We start from the raw sequence: 20488 nt of genomic DNA, 5'->3' as shown, positions 1-20488 counted from the left end.
CTTCTTTACCTCTGGATTCTTAGCACTGGGTTCCTTCTAGCCCTGCCCCCTTCTCCCACCCAGGGAATCATAATTCTGTTAAGGCTGGAGTCTTCTGTCTAACTTCAGATTTCTCTCCTCTCAGGGAGTTAGTCTTCTGAGAACACAAATGTCATACTAACTGGCTAAACAATCTCACAGTCACGCATAAAAAATTGATAGAAAGCTATTCGCTAGATGGGAAATCATGTTACAGTTCAATCTTATCTCTTTTCTGGGTGCTTCATGTACTAAAGCTGGAATCAAGAATCTCAATGCAAGGGAGATGTGATTTTTGGTAAGCCAGGCAAATTGAAAGATGTGATAAAAAGTTCTCCCTCTCTTCAACCAAGAATATTGATAAGGCAACATCTTTCTGCTCACATTGCCCAAAAGCATAACTCTTTTTAAATTCTTTGTAAGTGTCCGAAAGGAAATGCTGATGCAAATGAACCTTGTGTGTTTCTGTTAAAAATTCACCATGTAACTTTGCAGGAAATGTAAACTCCATGGATTAATTGAGTAAAACTTATCAACATATCGACAAATATTTATCGTGCAGTTTTCGTTCCCTATGCATAATACTAAGTCTGTTTATGGAAACAACCTCGTAAAAATTATATACCACCATGTCCAAACCCCCAAGGAGTAAATTTTTTATTAATTTGCATGGAAACACAGCTAGCATAAAGGAAATGGAAGGAAAAGATAAACCGACTTGATTGCATGAAAATGTAAACCTTCCATTTTTCAAAACACAGGCTTATCAGATGATAAGCCCCAGAGTGAAAAATATATATTATGATGATACACCAAGGATATAGCTCCCTGATATATGATGAGGTTATGTTATAAGATAAGACACAAAGACTCAGTAGATAGATGGTACAGGAACATGACATTCACCATGAGGACATAGGTGTGCATGCGTGTTCAGTCACGTCAGACTCTTTGCAGCCACATGGACTGCAGCCCACCAGGCTCCTCCGTGCAAGGAATTTTCCAAGCAAGAGTACCGGAGTGGGTTTCCATGCCCTCCTCCAGGGGATCTTCCCCACCCAGGGATCGAACTGTCCGTCTTTTGAGTCTCCTGCATTGGCTGGCAGACTCTTCACCACTGCACCACCTGAGAGGCCCAATGAGGACATATAATTGTTTATAAATATTTGAAAACATTCACCTCAGCAATCAATCAAAGAAATCAACATCAAAACATCAATGAAAAGACAATTTAATTTAGCCAAGATATTTTTAATGATAACTGAGGAAATACAAACTTTTTTGTATGAATCTTACAAGTGAGATAAAGAAACAAATTATTCCTTTATCTCCCATGTACAACAACAAAATAGGAGGGAAAATCCACATCAATGAGTAATGAAGGGCCTTCCCTGAGGGTGGTCCAGCGGTTAAAACTTCGCTTTCCAATGCAGAGGGAGCAGGTTCGATCCCTGGTCGGGGAGATAAGATCCCACATGCCTCGTGGCCAAAAAATCAAAACATAAAACAGAAGCAATATTGTAACAAATTCAATAAAAACTTTAAAAATGGTCCACAACAACAAAAATCTTTTTTAAAAAGTATAATGGAAGAGAGAAAAATAATTTTTTAATTAATAGAATTGGAGAACTGCAGGTATTTGGTTGAAGGCAGATTGCAGCCTAGAATCTGTTCAGTTTCCTGAGAAATTAGGGAACAGCTTTCCTGAGAAATTGGGGAACAGCTTTGACATGGGGATCTGGGAAGCCCATGGAAGGCATGGAAAAGGTTTTGTGCGATGTTAAACATTCAGCTCCATTCTTACAGTTGTCATAATTGGACGTTTCAAACAGCTCTTTTTTACGTTGGCTATTATTGTAGGCTAAGATTCTCAAACCAAAATTATAGTAAAGCAATTTCACAGATGGTCAGTACAAGGAGGTCTGAGCATCCAGCTCTCTGCTGATATGACTTAACCTGGCAGATTTTAGAACTTCAGAAGGAAGAAATGGACTGCACAGTCTTCAATAACCACCCCCAAACTGAGTTTCTAAAAGCAATACTGTATGATGCCTATATCAAAGCAGTCAGCATTATTGGGGCCCAGGGCAGGCTGCCCCAAAGTGGCATGTTGATTATTTGGAATTAAAGTGATTCTGTGACAACCTAGAGGGGTGGGATGGGGTGGGAGGTGGGAGGGAGGTTCAAGAGGGAGGGGACATATGTATATCTATGACTGATTCGTGTTGATGTATGTCAGAAACCAACACAATATTGTAAAGCAATCATCCTCCAATTAAAAATAAATAATCATTTTTAAAAAAGAAAAAAAATGCAACAAGTATTTTTATAAAGTCAAATAACAAGAACACTCATCTTCTGAGCATGTAGATTGATTTCAGTTTATGTATGTTGTGTATAAAGAGTACTTGCTTAGTAAATGATGTAAATTTTATTACATGACAATCTTATGTCACTGCCTTAGAATGGTAATACCACATAGCAGTGGATATATTTACATCATGGACAAAGTCTGGTACATCCCCAGGATTCAATAAATATGTTTTTTAAAAGTTAAAAAAAATAAATAAAGTAACTCAAGAAACAGCCAAGGCAAGAGGGACACTTTGACACTCCTCTCTGTCTCCCTGAAATCAGGAAATAAGGCTCCCCTGGGAAAAGCCCCCTCCCTGAATCTGGAGGGGGAAGGACACCTATCATCCAGACAGTAATTTGGGGTAGAGAAGCTTGTATAAACAAACTTCATTTCTTCTTTAACTGGCTCCCCCAAGCCCCAAACTCTGCTTAGAGTCTTCACTAATAAAGCAACCAAAGCCTACGTTTCTTGGTCTTGTCAACTTTTTACAAATTTTTTTATTCTTTGTCTAAAAACTATACAAGTTGCCCCATTTCTATAAAAGCTCCATACCCCCAAATTAAAATGTGTTTCTTTTTCTTGTTAAACTGTCTTGTGTTAATTTCATTAGTGGTCTAGCTGCAGGAACTCAAGAACGGTGGAGGAGGGCATGTTGTCCCCCTTCCAAACAGTGTTGTTCATTAGGCACAAACCTGTACACTTTACCCGTCAAACTGAGGGTAAAGCTGGTAGCTCTTCTGAAATCTGTGAGGCTTAGTGAGGATTCATGCTTAAGGAGAAATCATTGCTCCTCTCTGAGCAGAGGAGCCAAGACAGAATCAAGAGTCTCCAAGCTGGCTGAGCCGGCAAAGTGTCCACTCGCAGTGCAGGAGGCTGCCTGCAATACAGGAGACCCAGGTTGGACCCCTGGGTCGGGAAGTTCCCCTCAAGAGGGAAATGGCACACCACTCCAGTATGCTTACCTGGAAAATCCCATGGACAGAGGAGCCTGGTGGGCCACAGTCCACAGGGTCACAAACAGTCAGCACGACTGAGTGACTAAACCATACAAACCACAAAAATAAATGGCTGTCCCCAAACCCAACACTCTACCCTCTCTTGTGCTCACATTTCAGCCTAGAAAACTTTGAAAGCAGATGTAAATATAAGGTATCATGCGCAAAGAAAAATGTCAACCGCTCACCCCTGCACTACTTTGCCCAGAGCAATGGGAAGCAGCCTCCTTCCTACACAAGCTGTAAAGCGAACCCTCTAGTGTATGAAATGCTTGTTGGGTTCTCTTTCGTGGACCAACTAAATGTTCTCAAAAATAGTAACTTTCATTTTAGAATATTGGTCTGTGGCCCTTCTCTCCTGTGATAATTAGCTTTTTAGAGTCATCATGCATCTATTCAGGGCACTGTCGGCTCAAGATAAGAAAAGCCTAACACCATGAAAGGTGTTCTGCCTGAAGGAGAAGGAAAGTTAGCTAATCCACTCCAAAGTAGTATATATGCTCTTTATGAAACTACTTGAAAAGACAACAGAAAGCAATCTTTTTTTAACACACATTTAAAAATTGTACATTTCCATTTGGCAGGATTTCTTAGCCTGTTTGAATTAACTATGGGTTTATATTCATGCAGATTATGTAGTTTAGTCCAAAACCTACAAAAAATCAAAACCTCAGAAAAAGTCAATAAAAGACATATATGTTTTCCCTTTCATCACTTTAAATATATCCTGCTACTCTCTTCGGGCCTGCAGAGCTTCTGAAAAAATCAGCTGATAACCTTATGGGAATTCCCTTGTATGTTATTTGTTGCTTTTCCTTTGCCACGTTTAATATTTTTTCTTTGAATTTAGTTTTTCTTAGTGTGATTATTATGTCTCAGTGTGTTTCTCCTTGGGTTTATCCTGTATGGGACTCTTTGTGCTTCCTCAACTTGAGTGGCTATTTCCTTTCCCAAGTTAGGGAAATTTTCAACTATAATCTCTTCTAATATTGTCTCAGACCCTTTCTCGCCCTCATGTTCTTCTGGGACCCCTATAATTCAAACACTGGTGTGGTTAATGTTGTCCCAGAGGTCTCTGAGACGGTCCTCATCTCTATTCATTCTTTTTTCTTTATTCTGCTCCTCAGCAGTTATTTCCACCATTCTGTGTTCCAACTCACTTATCTGTTCTTCTGCCCTTGAAGACTTGAAGCAAAGGAACAGATATAAGAATCCAGGCCTTGCCAACGCCTCTGTCATTTCTGCATGATAACGAAACACTCTAATTGTTGTGATTATCATTTAGTACGTATCAGATATATGCTGCCTCATTAACAAATAAAAACTTGTCGATTGGCATCATTTAACAGATACAGATGTTTGAGTGGAGAAATCTGTTTATCCTCACTATGGTCACTCCATCCACATTAAATGAGATCATAGTGGTAGAAGCATCACCCATTATGCAGTCATGTCATATACTGCTGTTGTCTTTTTATTGGCATATAGTTGCTTTACAATGCTGGGTTAGTTTCTACTGCACAGCAAAGTGCATCAGCCACATGTATACATATATCCCCTCTTCTGTGTATTTCCTTCCCATTCAGGTCATCACAGAGCATTAAGTAGAGTTTCCTGTGCTATACAGTATGTTGGCATCACTTTTCTATTTTATACATAGTATCAATCCCAATCTCCCTATTCATCCTACCCACCCTTTCCCCTTGGTATCCATACATTTGTTCTCTACATCTATGCCTCTATTTCTGCTTGGCAAATGAGTTCATCTATATCATTTTTCTAGATTCCACATATATGTGTTCATATACAATACGTGTTTTTCTCTTTCTGACTTACTTCACTCTTTTCACACTCTGTAGGTCCTTATGCTTACATGGTAGCCCAATCCCAGTAAGACGAGGACAAGTTCCTTTGCTGCTAACAGAGCGTGTCTCATTCCTCTTGTAGCTGACTCATCAATTCAGTGGAGAAAGTGATGCTGGCGTGTCCTAGACTGCATACCGGGGAAACCAACCCAGCTCAAGACTGGATGACCAAGTGACATGGGATATCCTGGCAATCAAGTCAGCCCTAGCAAGAATAAGAGTTCTGGATCAAAATAATCTATAGAGCCCCTATAAAATAGGGCAAAAGTAGGGACTGGTCCTAAAAACTTTCATGTCCTAAAGAAGGTAAGAGGATCTTTTCTAATGTCTTTCTTTTGGGGGCTGCTCTGGTAGCTCAGTCAGTAAAGAATCTGCCTGCAGTGCAGGAGACCCAGGTTCAATCCCTGGGTCAGGAAGATCCTCTCGAGAAGGAAATGGTAACCCACTTCAGTATCCTTGCCTCGAAAATCCCATGGACAGAGTATCTGGAGATAAAACAGAACAGTCTGATATGGAGAGTTTGACACAAGCATTTCAGTGCTTCTGCACATTTGCATAAAAATGGACGTGACAAAATGTTAAAAAGCACTTTTTTTGAATCAGTAATGTGGCTAACAGAAATTGAACTCCATCATATCCCTGAACCTGTCCGCCATCCCCATGCCCAAGGGACAGACGTAGTCACAGGATAAGGCTCAGTGATAGAGCAGTGGCATTGGTTTGCACATGACATAGAAAAAAACTTTTTTAAGTAGAATGCTTTTTGAGGTTTTTTTAAGGAGGCTGAAAATATCTGCATTATATAACCAACCACAGGACACCACCCACAGCCACTCTCAGAGACTGAATCTCAGAATCTCAGGAGGAGATAGCACATCAATATTCACCTTGGAATCTTCTCCCAACTCCCTTCCTGGGCAACGGACAGGACACTTGAATTTGGTGAAAGATCCTGAATCAGCACTGAGGGCAACATCATCAGAGATGGATGCTTTGTGATTGGATTAAACAGGATCGCCTGTCATAGGCTAAAAAGGCTTATCTGCACAGGCGTCTGATATTGAAAGATGATTGAGGAAATCAGCAACACGTTAAATATTAAGCATTTCTTGGAATGTGATCGCTGTGCTGGAGGTTACCGCATCACAGGAAATGAACTTTCAAAGGACCTCAAGGTCTTTGGCTCTGAGACTCTGTTCAAGTGTAAAAATGTCAAAGTATCTAAATGGGTTTCACAACTGACTTGCAAAGGAAACGGGACTGTTTGAGGGCGTGTCACTTCTCAGATCCCCTGGTATTTTCTATTCTACCTCCAGGTTGTTGCCCTTAAATGCCTAGAGATCTTTGGTAAATACAGTTAAACCCATCATCTCAGCAACCTTCAAATTAAGACTCTCTTGACTTTGTGAGGCTTCCCTTGTGGCTCAGTGGTAAAGAATCCACCTGCAATGCAGAAGCCACAGCAGACTTGGGTTCAATCCCGGGGTCGAGAAGATCCCCTGGAGAAGAGCATGGCAATCCACTCTAGTATTCTTGCCTGGAGCATCCCATGGACAGAGGAGCCTGGTGGGCTACAGTCCATGGGGTTACAAAGAGTTGGACACAACTGAAGGAACTTAGCATGCACACACGCTCTCATTTCCATTTGAACAGTTGTATATAATTCCTATTTGAGAAGTTTTCTCTCCTTTCTCCAAAATATCATCAGATCTCTCTGGCTTTCCATGACACTACAACAAATTCTATATATTCTTTGTGTATTTATGGAGTACTTGCTGTGTGCCAGGCACTATTTTAGATATGAGAGAGGTGAATTAGTGACTACTTGGCCTTGTCGTTTCTTGTCAGACCCTAGGAACTGTGACTCTACCCACAGTCTATTTTTCACAGCCATGTTGTATGCCTCCCATTAACCCTGGGGGACCTGTCTTTGGTCTGCTGCTAACACTGTGTACCTTGTGCCCCGCTAGCGGGCAGGGGCTTCCGCACCTGGAGCACCTGACTGTCTCCTCAGAGAATAGTTGTCTAACTTCCCAGCTTCCATTTCGGGGATCTATTCTCAGCTACCAACCAGCACAGCCATCCCCAGTCCTCCATGAGCCAATCTTCCGCCCACCTTCTCAAATGCGTTCACTCCAATTTTCCACCACTGTGATCTCCACATAAGCCACGATGAAACAATAATGTCTTAGCTTAAGACACAATTGGAGCTCATAAATTAAAGTATTTATAATGGACCCTGAAGACACTAATGATATGCTCATCCACTTGTGGCTCCATATATAGAAAAGTGGTTCCTGCCCACCCTGCCTCATTCAAGCAGCTCCCCTTCTCCTCCTGCCCTTTCCCTCCCCTCCTTCCTCTCCTTCCTTCCTCCTCCTCTTCTTGTCCTTCTCCTTCTGCTCCTTCTCCTCCTTTTCTGCATCTTACTCCTTTTACTTCTCTTAAGCCCTTCTTCCTCCTCTTCATTGTCCTCTTCCTTCTTAGAGAACACTCAGAAAGTCCAAATTATCTATAAAAGTTTTTCTACTACCTCTAGTATTAAATACTTTAAAGGGCTTTGATAAAACATCAACACACTCCAAAATACTCACATTTTGAAAATATATTTCATGTGTTTATACGTGGGGCTTCCATGGGAGCTCAGCTGGTAAACAACCTGCCTGCAATGCAGGAGATCCCAGTTTGATTCCTGGGTCGGGAAAATCCACTAAAGAAGGGATAGGCTACCCACTCCAGTATTCTTGGGCTTCCCTAGTGGCTCAGCTGGTAAAGAATCCACCTGCAATGCAGGAGACCTAGGTTTGATCCCTGGGTTGGGAAGATCCCCTGGAGAAGGGAACAGCTAAAGAAATGTCCACGTTTCTGACACTAATTTAGGTGCTTGTATTCATTACTCCACTCTGTATTCATGTAGACAATTTCTGATGAGTAGGGTTACTTAGTAAATGGTAATTGATATTCACAACTTAAAGTGTAGAAGGTAAGAAACAGGACATGAACAGGTGAAAGAGGACACCTGTCTACCACATCAATGGAAGCTGATGGCTTAGAAGATAAAAGAAACTCTCCAAAAGAAAAGTAGAAGAAATTAGCAAGTGAGGGTTTCTCATCACTACGAACAAAGCTAGCAGAGGTGATGGAATTCCAGTTAAGCTATTTCAAATCCTCAAAGGTGATGCTGTGAAAGTGCTGCATTCGATATGCCAGCAAATTTGGAAAACTCAGCAGTGGCCACAGGACTGGAAAAGGTCAGTTTTCGTTCCAATCCCAAAGAAAGGCAATGCCAAAGAATGCTCAAACTACCACACAATTGCACTCATCTCACATGCTAGTAAAGTAATGCTCAAAATTCTCCAAGCCAGGCTTCAGCAATATGTGAACCGTGAACATCCAGATGTTCACACTGGTTTTAGAAAAGGCAGAGGAACCAGAGATCAAATTGCCAATATCCGCTGGATCATCGAAAAAGCAAGAGAGTTCCAGAAAAACATCTATTTCTGCTTTATTGACTATGCCAAAGCCTTTGACTGTGTGGATCACAATAAACTGTGGAAAATTCGGAAAAAGATGGGCATACCAGACCATCTGACCTGTCTCTTGAGAAACCTGTATGCAGGTCAGGAAGCAACAGTTAGAACTGGACATGGAACAACAGACTGGTTCCAAATAGGAAAAGGAGTACATCAAGGCTGTATATTGTCACCCTGCTTATTTAACTTATATGCAGAGTACATCATGAGAAACGCTGGGCTGGAAGAAACACAAGCTGGAATCAAGATTGCCGGGAGAAATATCAATAACCTCAGATATGCAGATGATACCACCCTTATGGCAGAAAGTGAAGAAGAACTAAAGAGCCTCTTGATGAAGGTGAAGGAGGAGAGTGAAAAAGTTGGCTTAAGGCTCAAAGTTCAGAAAACTAAGATCATGGCATCTGGTCCCATCATTTCATGGGAAATAGATGGGGAAACAGTGGAAACAGTGGCTGACTTTATTTTTTTGGGCTCCAGAATCACTGCTGATGGTGACTGCAGCCATGAAATTAAAAGACACTTACTCCTTGGAAGGAAGGTTATGGCCAACCTAGATAGCATATTTAAAAGCAGAGACATTACTTTGCCAACAAAAGTCTGTCTAGTCAAGGCTATGGTTTTTCCAGTGGTCATGTATGGATGTGAGACTTGGACGGTGAAGAAAGCTGAGTGCCGAAGAATTGATGCTTTTGAACTGTGGTGTTGGAGAAGATTCTTGAGAGTCCCTTGGACTGCAAGGAGATCCAATCAATCCATCCTAAAAGAGATCAATCCTGGGTGTTCATTGGAAGGTCTGATGTTGAAGCTGAAACTCCAATACTGTGGCCACCTCATGCAAAGGGTTGACTCATTGGAAAAGACCCTGATGCTGGGTAGGATTGGGGGCAGGAGGAGAAGGGGACGACAGAGGATGAGATGGTGGGATGGCATCACCGACTCGATGGACATGGGTTTGGGTAGACTCCGGGAGTTGGGGATGGACAGAGAGGCCTGGCGTGCTGCAATTCATGGGGTCACAAAGAGTCAGACACGACTGAGCGACTGAACTGAACTGAACTGAACTGGTTTCTCATCTTGGTTTCAATTCATGTTGGATTCATAGAAAAGGGCGTTGGAGGGATTTTTTGAGAAGTGACGGGTTCTTTTACTTGTTTGTTTTTATTAGAAAGAACATAGGACCCAGAAGGAGAAGGCAATGGCACCCCACTCCAGTACTCTTGCCTGGAAAATCCCATGGACAGAGGAGCCTGGTAGGCTGCAGTCCATGGGGTTGCTAAGAGTCGGACACGACTGAGCAACTTCACTTTCACTTTTCCCTTTCATGCACCGGAGAAGGAAATGGCAACCCACTCCAGTGTTCTTGCCTGGAGAATCCCAGGGACGGTGGAGCCTGGTGGGCTCCCGTCTATGGGGCCGCAGAGAGTCGGACACGACTGAAGCGACTTAGCAGGACCCAGAAAACTATATTTAAGTCATGGATAATCTACCAAGACTTGGAATCCTTGAGAAACCACTCCACATCTCTGCAACTCAATTCTTTTCACATGTAAGTGAGAGGGTTGTGCTAAGAGACTCTACTTTCCTCATAATATAACTGTTATTCATGGTTTCCTACAAACTACAACCTGCCTATACAATGACCTAGGGGACAAGGTGTGCCTAGATCTTAATCTTCTCACCTCCAGTTGGTATTTCCTGATATTCCAGGAGCTGGAAGATATCTTGAGGGCTTGAGAATACTCCATTGGTGATAAGCAATTACAAAAAAGCAATATGAAAAGGGGGTTTTGTTCCATTGCTAAACCATGGTACACACCCTAAAAGCCACCTATTATTGGAAACTCTACTTAATGGACAATGAATTACAGTACATGCAGGTGGCACAGTGGTAAAGAATCTGCCTGCCAATTCAGGAGATGCAAGAAACACGGGTGTGATCCCTGGGTCAGGAAGATCCGCTGGAGGAGGAAATGGCAACCCATTCCAGTATTCTTGCCTGGAAAATCCCATGGACATAGAAGCCTGACAGGCTACAGTCCATAGCGTAGCAAAAAGTCCGACACAACTGAACACACACACACACCCCTCCTGGTAGCATTAACAATTAACAATGCAGAGGAACAACCAAATATTCAGAATCACAGATATTTGCAAAACACCACATTATCATCATTGAGATTAATCCAGACATAAGTGGACACTGGGGAAATCTGAGATCACTTCAAGTTTTCATCTAGTCATTACACAGGGTCAAAAAGGTCACCAGATAAGGAGGGGGTGGGCAGATGCTATAAGTCACAGCCCTTGCTTTAAACTGCAAATGGGATTTAGAGGAACAAAGGAAGAGGATAAAGTACTTGTGTGGAGGATGTATGTGTTGAGAAGAGCAAATAAATGGGACCAGTTTCATCTAAGTAGTAGTTTTCATTTAAGAGTTTAGTAAACACCCACAGTGCATTGGGCTCAACACCCCCACCTCCCCCAGGCCCAATTTAAAAATGCACAAAATCCTGGTTAAGTTGGCTGTCAAGTGGATGAGAAAATGAATGAATGCTCAATTAAGAATTAGGAAAATGATTAAATGATAAACTCTGAGAGACGCATAAATTCAGACGAACCCAGAAACAGAGAAAATAAAAGATTCCTACAGCCTGGAACTATTGGATTTCCTAAGGCACAATGGGGAAAGTCAAGCCTCAGCACTGGAATTCTGACTCTGGCTGTGTGCCTGCCTTTTGAGTGCTCTGGATTGTTTATTCAATGAGGATGGACATCAAGAAACCCAGAGCGTTTCTATATTGCAAATGAAGCTCATGAATATACAAGTTGATCAAATGAACACTCTAAGTGCTTGGGGAGAATAACAGAAGTCTTGGGAATGGAGATGTTGATAACTAAGAGAGAAGAGGGTAGCAATTTTGCCACGAAATCCTGGTGCATACATTCTGCGAGCTGAATTTCAGATGGTTTTAGTCTAGGAATAACATCAGGCTCTTCCCACAGTTAAGAAACAGACTCAATTAGGAATACACCCTGTAGTATTAGGTGCAATTGCCATCCTAGGGACAGACTGCACTCAATCAGCACAGAAAGAACTACGGCCATGCATCAAGCTTACAACTCAATTCACTAACCCACTAAAAGCTCCATGAGGAGCAACATCTAAACACAGGCAGATTCCATTAACGATTGGATCAGATACATAAAAATGTATTTATCTTCGTAGATATTTGCACTTTGTAGCATCTAAAAGGAGGAGAGCTGCATTTTTTTGGACCCATGCTCCAACTATCCCTTTCCAGACCAAACCCCTGCAAGACCAGAATGGTCTTGGCCTCTGAACTGGTCCCCTCTTTCATTGGGTCCACACTCCCAACCTTCACTCTTACTGTTGCCAGACTAATCCCCCTCAAAATGCAGCTATAATTATACCCCTGCCCTCCTCAAAACTTTCCATAATTCCCAGGCCTGCCCAATAGTATCCAAATTCCTTCTGTTGCTGGTGAATTTGAGGTTCTTACTTTGTCACAAGAAGAAGTCGGAGACAAAGTGATAGGTAAGAAACAGGTTTATACAGAGAGAAGGACACTTCACAGGCAGAGTGTGGGCCATTGTAGAAGGTGAAATAGAGTAGGGGGACGGGCCTCGAAATATGGTTAGTCTTTATGAACCGGATAATTTCATAGGCTAATGAGTGGGAGGATTATTTCAACTATTTTGAGGAAGGGGCAGAGATTTCCAGAAATGGGCCACTACCCACTTTTTGGCTTTTTATGGTAAGCCTCAGAGTTGTGTCCCTGGTGGGTGTATCAGTTAGGTGCTAATGTGCTATAATAAGCATACAATGAGGCTCAAGGTCCACTGGAAGTCTGATCTTCTGCCATCTTGGGCCCCCTCGGTTCTAGTCAGTCTTTATCACATCCTATGGCTATGTCATTCTTTTAAAGGTTGTTCCCTGCCCCCTGCCCTCCTGCTTCACTTCCGTCTATATTTCTTGTCTAATTCCATCCTATCATCTTAGTTGAAAGCTCTCCAAATAGGGTTATCTTGAGTTCCCTGCACATAGGTCCAAGTATTGATCTCTGCCGTGACCTGCCCCTTCCCCACATCGGATGTATCCTCTCATCTTCCCCAACTCTATCGGAAAGGTTGTAGAAATAGTCCCACAAACTCTTCAGTGTTTCTTCCTTTGTGAGGTAGAACCTGATTTTCCTCTTTTTGAATGTGAGATGGACTTAGTGGCTCATTTATAACAAATAGAATAAAGCAGAAATGATAATAAGGACTTAAAAATAGGTCATAAAAACACTGCCACCACCTCTACATACGGTTCTCATTTCCACCACCCCCCACCCCCTCTCAGATTACTGCCTCTGGGGAAGCCATATCATGAGAACCCTTGGTCAGTCCTATTAGACAGGCCCACAGAGAGAAACTGAGGCCTCCTGTCAACTGCCATGAGAATGAGCCATCTTGGCAGCAGACCCTCCTGCTTCCGTCAGGCCTTCTGATTGGCTACAGCCTCAGGAGGATTTGTATTTATGTATTATGTATTTATGACACTGAGCAAAACCTCCAAAGTCGATCCCAATTCCTGACCCACAGAAGTTTTGGGAAATAAACAATGTTTGCTGCTTTAAGCCACTTCATTTTTAGAGTAATTTGCTATACAGATACTAGATAACTAACAATAGTAACAAACGACAGATAACCATTAAATAACTGACCCATTTCCAAATGTCTCAATTCTAAGTGCATCTCAAGATCCAGATTAAATGACTCTTCTTCCACAAATCTCTCCTAGACCACTTGGATAGAAATAGTAACTAAAATTATATCTGGCTGGATCTCACCTCTCTTATGGAATTTCATATCTCTATTATAATGGTTTCCCTGATGGCTCAACAGGTAAGGAATCTGCCTGCAATGCAAGAGACACAGGAGACATGGGTTTATCCTTGGGTTGGCAAGATCCTGTGGAGGAGTAAATGGCAACCCACTCCAGTACTCTTGCCTGGAAAATCCCGTGGACAGAGGAGCCTGGCGGGCTACGGTCCACAGGGTCACAAAGAGTCAGACACAGTGGAGTGACTAAACACAGCACATTATAATGACATGTATGATTTGCACAGTTTTCTCCCTTATTAAAGGTTAAGCTCCTTGAGAAAATTCCCAAACTCCCCCTCATATCTCATCACAGGAGACAAGGGCATAAAAGAGGATGTGGGAAATATTTGTCGAGAGAATAAGTAGCCAGATTCTAAACTCAAGCCTCTTTCCTTGCTTTAAATCTATTTGTGTTTATTGTGATTTTTGGTAAGGAGTTACATACAACCAAAGAAGCAAAACACAATACAAGAAGTACTTAATTCCTTCATAACTCTTAGGAAAGAAGGAAAACACTCAGAGAAAAATAATCAGCATAATCAGGTTTACCTAGAAGATCAGGTAAGTGGAACGAAAACCAACATGCTGATGTCAGTCCTTGTCCAAAACTGATACAGGATGCAATTGCAGGCATGGAAATCAACTGAGAAATGATCATGGTCTTACCCAAATAGCAGAGTCCTCACCCACTGAAGACAGAATCTTTTCTCTTCCACATTGTTTTTGTGCTGACATCACCCCCTAGGCCACTTCCACCCTCCTCACTGTGGCCTTCCACTGACTTTGCCCAGGATTAACTAAGCATCAACAGCAATGTATGAAAAGTGAATAACCACTTCTGATTTTTTTGTATCTAAAATTCAGGCTTCCCGTTTCCTCTGAGCAATGAGAAATGTGAAAACTGATTATGAACTGAGCATGAAGCATTCAGAGCACTCAGCTTTTTAAAACCAAAGCACAAAAATCACCCTGCTTTGCTGGAGCTCAGTCGACATAATTACATAAAGGGAAGGAGTCTTCCTGCCAGTCCTTGTCTTTGCTGCTGGTAAGAGGGCATGCTATCAGAGGCCATCTCTCTGCTTTCTTTGACCCGTTTCTATAGAGTCTGGGCTTCCCAGATGGTAAAGAAACCACCTGCAGTGCAGGAGACCCAGGTTCGATCCCTGGGTCAGGAAGATCCCCTGGAGAAGGGCATGGCAACCCACTCCAGTATTCTTGCCTGGAGAATTCCATGGACAGAGGAGCCTAGCAGGCTACAGTCCATGGGGTCGCAAATAGTCAGACACGACTGAGTGACTAACACACACACATAGTGTCTAGTGTCCACCAGCATTCACCAGCCAGGGAGGCTCAGATTCAGGTGACAGTAGTCTAACCAGGCAAACCATACCTGCCTCTTATGCAACCAGATTTGATCCTTGATCCGAAGCAGCCACAATAAACCTATGGAGACATTTTGTACAGGGATGATTGTTTTTATAGCAAATCAGTATCCATTTACAGTTTATTATATACTGTAAAACAACTACTATCCTATTACATGCAGACTTCGTTATGCATTCTTGACGTGTAAGACACCAATTCCAGCTGGTTCCCCTTTCCTAAGCAATGGTGACAACAAAAACAGGCCGTTCTTGAGTTTCAGTTGTTCTCAGCTTGTCTCAAATGTTAAGAGAACGGTGTTCCAGTTCAAAATTCATATGAGGGTTTTCTTGTCATATTCTTTTTTAATATTTATTTATTTTTAATTGGAGGATAATTGCTTTACAACATTGTGTTGGTTTCTGCCTTACATCAGCATGAATCAGCCATAGGTATATGTAGGTCCCCTCCCTCCTGAACCTCCCTCTCACCTCCCATCCCGTCCCATCCCTCTAGGTTGTCACAGAGCACTGGGTTGAGCTCCCTGGGTCACACAGCAAGTTTGCACCAGCTCTCTGTTTTACACGTGGTAATGAATATTGTTTCCATGCTGCTGTCTGCATTCGTCCCACCCTCTCTTTCCCCCGCTATGTCCACAAGCCTGTTCACTATGTCTGTGCCTCCACTGCTATCCTGCAAACAGGATCATCAGTACCATCTCACTAGATTCCATATACATGAGTTAACACACAGTGTTTGCTCTTCTCTTTCTGACTTACTTCAGTCTGTATAATAAGCTCCAGGTTCATCTAACTCATTAGAACTGAAAAAAAAAAAAAAACCCATACTCTTAGTTTCTAAACTGCATCCTTAGATTTTTTACTTCTACTATTTCCAGTCTCTGAGTCCAAAATGGGGGTAAAATTTTAAGAGACCGGAAGCCCTTTGAGAAGCATTATTCACACTGCCAAGCATCAGAGAGCCCTTCTGCATTATTTTTTACACAAGATAAATGAAATAAAGATTTAGGCAATAATTCAAGGAATTTAATCAATGTTAGTCATCAATATGGGTGATTCAAGACAGTATAATTTTAGTCCTTGGTAGTAAAAGTTTTCAGCCTGGATTTTCCAGATAAATAACTCCATATTTCTGTTTGTCACTCTGAACAAAGCTTTAGGAGAAAACTTTGCTTCCTTTTCGTTAGACATCACTGCCATTCAAGTTGTTACTTGTACAGAAGCATATTCTAAGCGAACCAAACTAACGGACTCTCATGCACGACGATTATTAATTTTCCTTACAGGTAGTGACAATAAGCTCTTCCCACATCTGGCCTCTTGGTTGGTCTAATCAACTTCACCTCAAGCCCTCCTGAATTTTAACTGACTGAGGCAAGTCATCACCAGCACAGCCATAGATTAAAGCAAATCTCATCAACAACTTCCCTGAAACAGAAATGCAAGGAACTAAGACAACAGAAAAACAATCATACAACTATTACTTAGAGGGGAGTCAAGATGGATAGGAAATATCTGTCAAGTCACACAGGAAATATGTTAGAACTCAGTAAGGTGATTCAACATACCTGTGGGCTTAGGAAGACATTATAGGAAAACAACTGCATGTACCTAATGTGTAGAATAAAAGAAATCGGCCGGATGTGGTTCTAAGAGGCTATGGGTTTTTTTAATCAGACTTTTCCAAAAAGATAAACCTAAAATGCTTCCAGTATAAGAGAAAATTCAGGATCACAACAGCCTGTTGATTGTTGCCCATACAGATCAGTCCCTATCAGAAGGTCTCTGGATGTCCTGGCTGCTGCCCTGGACAACAGCAAGAGCACACTTCACTCGTAAAAATGTACTAGTTTAGGGGCTTCCCTGGTGGTCTAGTGGCTAAGAAACCACCTTGCAATGCAGGGAACTGAGATCCTACATGCCATGGAGGAACTGAGCCCATGAGCCATAACTAGAGAGTCCATGCAGCATGACATAATGAAGATCCTGTGTGCTGCAACTAAGATCCGACACAGTCAAATAGACAAGTATTTTTAATAAATAATACTTTAATAATGTACCAGTTTAGAAATCCAGTGACCCTAAATTTTAGTGGATTAGTATTTCAGTTCAGTTGCCCAGTTGTGTCCAACTCTTTGCAACCCCATGGACTGCAGCACGCCAGGCTTCCCTGACCATCACCAACTTCCGGAGCTTGCTCAAACTCATATCCATTGAGTTGGTGATGCCATCCAACCATCTCATCCTCTTTTGTCCCCTTCTCCTCCCGCCTTCAATCTTTCCTAGCAACAAGGTCTTTTGCAATGAGTTAGTTCTTCACATCTGGTGGCCAAAATATTGGAGTTTCAGCTTCAGCATCAGTCCTTCCAATGAATATTCAGGAGTGATTTCCTTTAGGATGGACTGGATTCATGTTTAGAGCGAAAGAATAATAACATAATAAATACATGAATATTCTTAAAATTATCTCACCTACCTTCTTCATTCAGATATTCCTCAGTCTCAGTGAGAGTAAGCAAGAAGAAACCAGTCTTCCGTCTGAACTTTCCAATCCAACAGAAACACACAATACACACACACTCAATATTTTGGTGCTGCCTTTAAGTATTCGCCCAAATCTTCCCCAACAAGAATCAGCTCATATTTGCCAATCAATGTATCACTTATCCTTGACACCAAGGTCAAGACTCACTCGCTTACTTGATCTTACTGAAACCCACTTCATTCTATCTGGTTGGAGGCAGATCCTGGAGGTAAAATTACATTATTTAATGCTTATTACATTGATTTGCTCAGAAATAGCTGTAACTTGGATAGAATATAGTTAAACAGTGGCAACATACACCGCCCAAACCCGGGTCTGCTTGAGAACATGCTGGCGGCCAGCATGTGGCTTCATGGCACTCGGTCACAGAGGCTTAGACAGTACCTTCCTCTGGGGGACTCACCACACCCCCACCCCTCTGCTCGAAGGACACTCTGCTGGATACTGTCAGGCTACAGAGAAGATCTCTTGGCCTCATTTTTCTCATCCATTTCTAATTTCTACTCTTTTCCTGTAAACTCCTGAAAGCCTTCTGAAATCCTTCTGCCACCACATGGGAAACACACGAATAACCAAAGACGGTTCTTGCCTGCACAGATCTTAAAATGTACCTCTACCACAGAACTGTAGCACAGAATATGAGGCAACGAGTGCCATGAAATAGAACAAAGTGCTATTAAGGTGTGAAAGAAGGAAGGAGTCATTTCCATGGAGAGGAGGAGGATGAGTAATAAGACGAAAGAATGGGCACCAGAGAGTGGATCCTGTTGAAACAGGTTATCTGCTGAGATTGGATAATGGCAGAGATACAGTGGTGGAGCAGTGGGCCATCCCGGTGAGAACAGCACAGATAAAGGAACGGGGGTGGCAAGTGGAGAGGAAGACTGGGATAAAGCAGTCATCCAAACCAGCAGGATGACTATTTAGGGGTTAAGACTTGTCCTCTCTAAAAACAGTGGAATTTTTGCTTGTTTGTTTGTGGGGTTTCTTTGGGGGGGCAGGGGGACGCGGGTCGAAGACATTCACATTTATTTTTTTTCTTATATGCTGAAGTTTTATCTAGGGCCAGCTCTGCATATAGATCTAGCTATTATTTTAAGAATTTGTTTCTTTTTTCTTTCATTTATTTATTTTTAACTTTTTATTTTGCATTGGGGTATAGCCGATTAACAAACAATGTTGTGATAGTTTCAGTTGAAGAGCAAAGAGACTCAGCCATACATACACATGGATCCATTCTTCCCCAAGCTCCCCTCCCATCCAAGCTGCTACATAACACTGAGCAGAGTTCCCTGTGCTATACAGTAGGTCCTTGTTGATTACCCATTCCAAATGTAACAGGGTGTACATGTCCATCCCAAACTCCCTAACTATAAGAGGGTAGAGTTTTGATATGCCTGTTATATCTGGTGGGTTCAAATTAAGAAAGGAAAATATCTGTGTTCCTAGTATATGTGTATGAGAGTGTACTTATATTGCTATTTAAAAGTTACTAGATGCTCAGGTCCATAGAGTCAAAGCTATGGTTTTTCCATTAGTCAGGTGCAGAGTTAGACCATAAGGAAGGCTGAGAGACAAAGAATTGATGCTTTTAAATTGCAGTGCTTGGGAAGACTCTTGAGAGATCCAGTCAGTCAATCCTAAAGGAAATCAGTCCTGGGTGTTCATTGGAAGGACTGATGTTGAAGCTGAAACTCCAATACTTTGGCCACCTGGTGCGAAGAGCTGACTCATTGAAAAGACCCTGATGCTGGGAAAGATTGAGAGCAGGAGGAGAAGGGGACGACAGAGGATGAGATGGCTGGATGGCATCATTGACTCAATGGACATGGGTTTGGGTGGACTCAGGGAGTTGGTGATGGACAGGGAGGCCTGGTGTGCTGCGGTTCACAGGGTTGCAAAGAGTCGGACACAACTGAGCGACTGAACTAAACTGAAAGGAAATCAACTCTGAATATTCATAGGAAGGACTGAAACCAAAGTTGAAGCTCCAATACTTTGGCCATGTAATGCGAAGAGCCAGTTCATTAGAAAAGACCCTGATGCTGGAAAGATTGAAGGCAAGAGGAGAAGGGGACGACAGAGGATGAGATGATTGGATGGCATCACCCACTCAATGGATATGAGTTTGAGCAAACTCTGGGAGATGGTGATAGTCAGGGAAGCCTGGCATGCTGCAGTCCATGGGGTGGCAGAGTTGGACACGACTGAGCGTGTGAACAAAAAGACATTGACAGGAGGCGGGACTGAGGCATCTGCTACTGTGTGCGTGGACATAACGGCTGCTGTCTGCTCAGAGAGAAATCAGGCAGGAGCTCCACAGAGACCTGCTCTCCATCAAAGAGTCAAATTCCACGTGAGAGTCTGGGGACGGAATAGATCCTGTAGAATTTCATGTTCAAGTTTGGTAGCTCTGATCTGGGATCACACCTCCTCGCTCAAATCAGGCTACGTTCGCAGACCAAACGCTGGTGGGAAGGGGAGAACCAGAGAAGCAATTACTGCAGCGAAGTCGGTGAAGCTGACGTACCACAGCGTCCTCTGGATTTGGTGACGGGGTCTTGGTGACAGGTTCTCCCACTCTAAAGTCTCAATCAGCTTGATTGACACCCTAGAACTGTTCATCTCGCTCCTCTCCGGGACGGGAGACAAGCATCAAGGGCAATACTGTGGAGCAAAGAGTGGTTTCAGACACATCACCTTCATTTTCAGTGATGGAGAGAGAAGAAAAAGAGTGAGAATTCTAAGTAGCAGAGAAAGGTTCAAGGTTAATCTGATTGGCAAGGTATGAAATGCCACTTACCTCGGGCCATTTCAAATTGCCCCTCATTCTCTCCACAGTAAATGAAAAGATTCTTTCCAAAGACGGGACATCAACTGATAATGACTGCTATTACATATTCA

The 20488-nt window shown here is 42.4% G+C and overlaps 2 long non-coding RNA genes across 2 annotated transcripts in view; both read right to left on the bottom strand.

The window, feature by feature from the left end:
- Positions 1-20488, bottom strand: part of LOC145530575 (uncharacterized) — a 170153-nt gene that overhangs the window by 124992 nt on the left and 24673 nt on the right. The window lies entirely within an intron of this gene.
- Positions 15381-20396, bottom strand: LOC145530579 (uncharacterized). The gene is made up of 2 exons (XR_014071914.1): positions 19832-20396; positions 15381-17189 (listed from the first exon to the last, which is right to left on the bottom strand). It is a non-coding gene; the product is annotated as an uncharacterized LOC145530579 (long non-coding RNA).

Source organism: Giraffa tippelskirchi, chromosome 12 (assembly GCF_054371585.1).
Source record: "Giraffa tippelskirchi isolate mGirTip1 chromosome 12, T2T-mGirTip1v1.2.pri, whole genome shotgun sequence".
In the NCBI taxonomy this organism is placed as follows: domain Eukaryota; kingdom Metazoa; phylum Chordata; class Mammalia; order Artiodactyla; family Giraffidae; genus Giraffa; species Giraffa tippelskirchi.
This window is presented reverse-complemented; position numbering and strand designations above follow the sequence as displayed.